The following is a 7,206-nucleotide window of genomic DNA, read 5'->3' on the forward strand; positions in this document are numbered from 1 at the left end:
GTAAGAATACCTAGAACTAAGTAAGTAATTTACTCTTGAAATATCTGGTCTCTCTCTCTCTCTCTCTCTCTCTCTCTCTCCTCTCTCTCTCTCTCTCTCTCTCTCTCTTAGACAGTAGATTAATATCTTTACAAAATAAAGATATGCATTCATATGTCCTTATAGGTCAGTATAATTCGAATATTGCTAAGAAATACACAGCCTCACCAATAAACATTAATAAAACACACGCACCAGTAACCTTTCTGCAATCATATTTTTTTCTAGAATCTATCATGTTTTTTCCTAATCAGTTTATTAATCTCCCGAAAAGTTCACTACATTTCTTTGTACAGCATCAACTAAGAAATGTAATGAACTTTTCGGAAAATGAATATTTTATTTCTATGTGAAATATTACACTTAACAAATTCACCTTATGAACTCTTTCTATATTTGTCCAATTAAAGCCGAACAAATATCTGCCCTTTTCTTAAGAGGATTCCAGCAGTGTGTCGTGTCACGGGATAAATGGCTTTACATCTGAAAATCATAAATTGGGAATCTTATAATATTATAGATTATTTTTTACTGGTAATTCATTTATTATGATGAAACCAATAATGATAGATGATAATCAGTTTTATCTTTTCATAAATTGTTCGTCTGAAAATCATAAATAGGGAATCTTATAATCTTGTATATTATTTTTTCCATGTAATTCATTTATTATGATGACACCGATAATGATAGATGATAATCCGTTCTATATTTTCATAAATTGTACGTATGACAATCATATATTTGGAATCTTATAATCTTGTATATTATTTTTTCCATGTAATTCATTTATTGTGATGTAATCGATAATGATAGAAGATAATCAATTCTATCTTTTTATAAATTGTTCGTTTTCAAATTGTTGTTGTTGACGTCAGAGATTCAATGGATCGACTATTTGGTGTCGTTGCAATCGACGTATCGTGTTGCAAAAGTCACGCACCAATATTGCCTTTCCAATAACACACATTCTGTTCAAACCACATTGCTATTTTGGGGGAAAAAATCTTGATTTTCTTATTATTTCCTCGCATAAAATTAGATATATGCTGAAATATTGAATGACAAAATGAAGATGAATAATGAAATAATCGAGTTTTACTTTTTTTTATTTCATGCCAAAATCTTCGAGAGAATAATGGGTCTTTGGGTCTGTTGATGAAACTGACGGTATTTTGGATTATAGAAATAATTGATATATTTAAAGGCTGTGACATCGTTTGGGCACGATTTTTCTTGACGTTAACTGCCTAATATACTGTATTTAATGACTTGGAGAATCTGGTTTGTGTTCACGGTTTTATTGATTTATTTCTGTGATTCTTTTATCTCAAAATATTTGATTGTAAACATTTCGTTCTTATGTTAGTTTCCATTTTGGTGGAAAGCTTCAATCTAGACTGGAACGAGCCAGAGGAAGATGTGCGGCCTATTGTAGATATTCTTGAGGGAAATTTGCTGCATAAGGATCTGCCTCAGACGAAGGATTTCAAACCTTATGAAAAAGTGCTGCCCCGTTATCATCAGGAATTTGAAAAGTGTTAGGCCGGCCACACACGTGCAGTTAAAACTTTCAGTTTGGACTGTTCAGTTATAACTGACAGTTTTAACTGTCAACTGACAAGTCCACAGACGTACAGTTGAATCGATCAGTTTAACCATGGATTCCGAGGAGCACGATCTAGCAGCGCTCGGGGTATTATTTGTAATGGTACAAGAAAAAAGGAAAAAGAAAAGCACTAAGAAGCGCAAGAAGTGGTTGCTGAGGCGAAATAAATCTTCTGATGTTCAATTACTGAAACAAATAAGTGAGGAAGCAAAAGATTTTCAAAATACCTACGAATGAGCGAAAATGTGTACCAAAAATTGCTTTCTCTGGTATCTCCTTTCATTAAAAAGAAAGATACAATAATGCGAAGTGCAATATCGCCTCATGAAAGACTACGAACACATAATTTGGCATATTATGCCGCATCTTTCTTAATTCGGCCGTGATAGTCTGCACATTTAACCTTCCACAGACAAGGTTCATCTTTATAAATTTCTATGAAGTCTGCAATAGTTTGATTTTCATTCCTAGACATAATTACTGTTTTGATCTTTTCTGGTGATCACTGAAAGAAAAGAAACATACTCTATTAGATCTGAAGGTCAACTGAGGACTGCGCAGTTAAACCCCACACACGCTCAGTTCTCAGTCAAACACCCACAGTTGACAGTTAAATCTTTTAACTTCTCTATTTCCTTCAGTCTAACTGCGCAGTTCTGTTGAACTGAGACTGATGGTCCCACAAACGTCAGTTACAACTGTTAGTTATAACTGACAGTTTTAACTGCACGTGTGTGGCCGGCCTTATTCACAGCATGGCGACTAGGGTACGTTATAGGGGTTAACGAGAGCAAAATATCGACGGAATATTGAATAACTGGCGTTCTTTCTTAGATGCAATACTGTGGTTCAAGTAATGTATTTAATGAAAAGGTTTAATTTATCATTCCGGGTGGAATCTGTCATCGGAGGAATTTGACGAGCATTGGAGTCAATATTAGTAGTTTTAAGTCAATACGATAAATCAAAACGTTAGCCATGCAGTCGGTGATTTCTTGTCCTTAAAAGAATATAATGAAAAAAAATTGGTACTTGTATAATTGATGTTCAAGAGGTCTTGGTTCTGTGTTGAAAAATCGACAAATTACCAGTTTCATTTTGAGTGGATGATAATAAAACGCTAAAACCCGTTACAGTCTTTAGAAGAAGAAAGTAGTTTTAGTATAAAATTTTCTCAGTAATTTATCGTAAATAGTTATTGTCCAGCGGTTCTAAGGGAAGGTTCAAAGGCCGCTCATGAATGGCCGAGGCAAGGAACAGTGATACTGCCCGAGCAAGCAGGACATTGCCCTAGAGACTGACCATTTCATAGGATCAGCGGCCAAACCCTCTCTCCACCCAAGGATATGGGAAGGCCATTCATTGGCTGATGATGACTTAGCAGGAATATCTATAGGCTGCCCAAAACTCGCCCTCCTTAGCCCACAAGGATGGTAAGGTTGCAGCGACCAAACGAACTAACGAGTTTGAGCGGAAATCGAACCCCAGTTTGGCGATCACCAGGTAAGGACATTACCAATAGGCCACCTTAACACTAAATGGAGAGATGGATGCATTTGATTCAACTGGAACGGGGCTAATTGCTAGGTGGGTCTCCCCAGAGCCTCACTCCATAATAGGTAATCCAAGTTTAATAATCATCAATTTCCATATCCAACTGATCGAATATTATCATGTTTTACGGTCCCACATTAACATTTTTTATAAATTACTCTGGATTTAACAGAATTAATTTTTCCCTTTCAATATGTCTCGTTGTCGTTGCTCTCTTCCGTATTTCCATCCTGAGTTTTTTTCACTTATGCTGGTTTTTTCCATTGTCTGAATTATGGTCATTGATGTTGGTATGAGTTTCCAATGATCTTTATATATACATTTTGGAGGGATTTTGGAGGGTATATCCATTTTTATTTATTTGACTAAAAAAAAAAAAACATGTTGTAAATGATTTCCAATATATGCAAATAAGTCATAGATTTAGAATCTCTTTTTCCCTACTTGTTTAAGAAACTTTTAATTCAATGCTCTCTCTCTCTCTCTCTCTCTCTCTCTCTCTCTCTCTCTCTCTCTCTCTCTCTCTCTCTCTCTCTCTCTCTCTCTCTGCTTAATACCACTTGCATTGTTACCGAAAGATTATTACTTTGTTCCTTCTGTTGGACTATACCATGTCTTGTGTACCTGGATGTTAATTGACTGTTATAGGTCGTATTCACCGCCGAAGAATAATGCCTTTCCTCGGCACCTTAGGAGATACAAAGAATATTATGAGTGCATTTCATTGTAGTTTAGTGTATTCTTGATGACATAAGGCAGAGAATGGCATCCTTGTATGTTAGTCGACTATTGTGAATCACAGTTGGGAGGACGAGAGAGATACGACCGGGATATAAAGACACTTGAGGGATCAAAACTTTTTGAAGAATGTAATCCATTCTGTCAAAATAAAAATGGGATGGTATCGACGAGGTAGTCTCTCTCTCTCTCTCTCTCTCTCTCTCTCTCTCTCTCTCTCTCTCTCTCTCTCTCTCTCTCTCTCTCTCTGAGAAATATATTTGTGTTTATGTCAAAGGGCTGACATGACATTTGACATGGTAATGAAAATAAGATTTTTCCAATCCATTTCACAAAACGATTATTGATAAATTGATATGTTTTCGGCCATTAAATTATTGAAATAGAATTCTTCTACTATCAGGAATTGCTCAAATTGACTATCTGTTCAATTCAAACTCACTGCCATTGTTAAATTATTTAAGTTTTTGTTGTTATTTGTAATTTGAAGTATTTTCATTGATCCGCTTATCATTTCTTATATTATGGTTATTATTATTATTGTTGCTTTTTTAGTATCAGTTGTTTAAAGGTTGCTGATGAATAGCAGACGCAAGGGACAGTGACAATGCCCCAGAGATTGTCCTTATATACACATATGATCAGCGCCCAGTATCCTCTCCATCCTTGCTAGGACCAGGTAGGGCCAGGTAATGGCTGCTCATGACTTAGCCGGTAGACCTATAGGCTCCCCCAACCCCCAACCTTACCTCACAAGGATGGTGAGGTTGCAGACACTACAAGAAACTATCGAGCTTGAGCGGTGCTCGAACTCCCGTCCAGCAGATCGCGAGGCACGGATGTTTTCAATAGGCTGTTGATATTCCTGTTGTTGTTGATTGGTTTTATTTCTAGCTATTTGTGGTTGCATTAAGTTCTCATACAGAAACTATTGTTTGTGTCAAAACTTTAGTGTCTTGACTTTCCAAAAGAAACTTTAGTAAGTTTTGATAATTTAAAGGTAAACTCATTGGTGATTCTACATATGTATCTAATCATTCAGTTTTTTAGGTATGTTCTTTTCTTCTTCATTCCACTGTCTATTCAGTATTCTTTTGTGAGACTTTAATTCTTTTGAAAACTTCCTAAACGAATTCGTAACGTTTGAATTTTTTTCCTTAAGATGATCTAAAACAATATATATATATATATATATATATATATATATATATATATATATATATTTGTGTGTATTATATTCCGATTGTTTAAAACATTCTGCAATATTTCGTATCCGTTGAACGTTATGCCCCATCTGTGACTTATAATTCAACTTTTCACCTTCTCCCAGTATAGCAAAATATCAAGATTAAAGAGATGAATTTGAAAACAAGAGTCTGAGCTGACATCGTCGATGTTATATGTTTAAAGGTCACTCGATTGATTTCTGAAGTACCCACTGAATATATTGAATTGGTTTCTCTCTGTGAATTAAAAGTATTTTTTAATCCGTGATATATTAGTTTTATTCAAATATTTTATGGTTAAATGCAATTAGAGAGAGAGAGAGAGAGAGAGAGAGAGAGAGAGAGAGAGAGAGAGAGAGAGAGAGAGAGAGAGAGAGAGAGAGAATACTTCATTTTCCCTTTGTTGACCTCTTTTCCAGTTTCATATATTTCTTCTGCTTAGGCCAATTTAAACTATGCTTTCAATTCCGGGAAATTGAGTGTTGGGTTTCAATTTTTGTTTTTAATTTTATTTGCTTTTAACTTTAGAAATTGACATTCATTAAGAAAAAAAAAATTTGCAAATGAGAGGTTTTTTATGCTAAACTATTTGTACATATTGCTCTTGTTAATAACAGTTAATTAAAGAAGTCAATCTTTTTCTGGGGGAAAATCCCAGCCTCCACTCCCAGTGTTCAGAATATAGAAGAAATTTATTGCAAAGTGATCTATATAGAATATTCCTTCAAAGTTATGAATTCGTTTCTTCTGCATCGCCTGTTCTCGTTTTGTTCATGATTATACAATTTAGTTTTTTTTAATTTATTTATTTTATTTTATTTTTTTTATTGCCATAAAATGTAACTTAAAAGTTACCGTTATAATTGGTTAATTCATTAAGCCTATTGCCCATTTTATGTGCATCAAATATTTCGATGGGATTTTGCAACCGAGTTTTCTGGTATTATTCAACTGTTCTCCGTAAAAAACTAACAGTATGGATGAATAGATAAAAATTATGCTTTTGTGTTGTATATATTATGTGGAGTTGAATAATTCCTTTTTTCTTGATTAACGATAATAGATTGATATTGTATAGAACTTTTTAGTGTATGTTTGGAGTACAGAATATTTATTGCAAAATAGTGCTAATTTATTTAGTGTCAGATCGCCATCAAATAGACGGAATAAACTGATGATATAAGAAAATAGAGAAAACATTGTTAAGAAAACTGAAGGGCAGCACTGAAATCAAGGTCAATCATACGAACTTCTTGACCAAAATCTATAGAATTTGGTAGAGTATTGGTGATGGTAAGAAGGGCATTACATGCTTCATACATTGAAAAAAGCCAAATTGCAAACTAGAGAACAGATGAAAGCCTTTCATATGTATTATTACTCTTGGACACCTTGAGGTAGAGTGGAAAACCGAACCATACCCTTGATTAATAACAGCCTTTGAAGTAGGGAAGTCAATCTGACAGCTGACCACTGAAAATCAAGTGCACCTTTGTTTCGACTTTGAGGTATAGATTCGAATTCTGGCCGGGTAGAATCGCTTATCTTAAAAAAAAGGGAGAGATCTATATTAAAAGCTATTTATTAGATATTTTCAAGTATGAAAGTTATCTGTTAGTGACATAGCTTTACACACACACACACACACACACACACATATATATATATATATATATATATAGAGAGAGAGAGAGAGAGAGAGAGAGAGAGAGAGAGAGAGAGAGAGAGAGAGAGAGAGAGAGAGAGAGAGAGAGAGAGTGAGAGAGAGAGAGAGAGAGAGAGAGAGAGAGAGAGAGAGAGAGAGATGTGTGTGTCTCTGTGAGTGGAGGAGTGAGTGTGAATAGGACAATCTCAAGTGTCATCTTTAGCAAGAAAGGATGGTGAGGTTGTAGACAATACAAGAAACTACCAAGCTGGAGTGGGTCTCGAACCCCAGTCCAGCAAATCGCTAGGCTAGGACGTTTCCAGTTGACTACTACAATCCAAAGGGAAAAAGAGACACAAAAAATATAGTTAAATTATTTGAATATAATTTTTCTC

This window comes from Palaemon carinicauda, chromosome 24 (assembly GCF_036898095.1).
Source record: "Palaemon carinicauda isolate YSFRI2023 chromosome 24, ASM3689809v2, whole genome shotgun sequence".
NCBI lineage: Eukaryota > Metazoa > Arthropoda > Malacostraca > Decapoda > Palaemonidae > Palaemon > Palaemon carinicauda.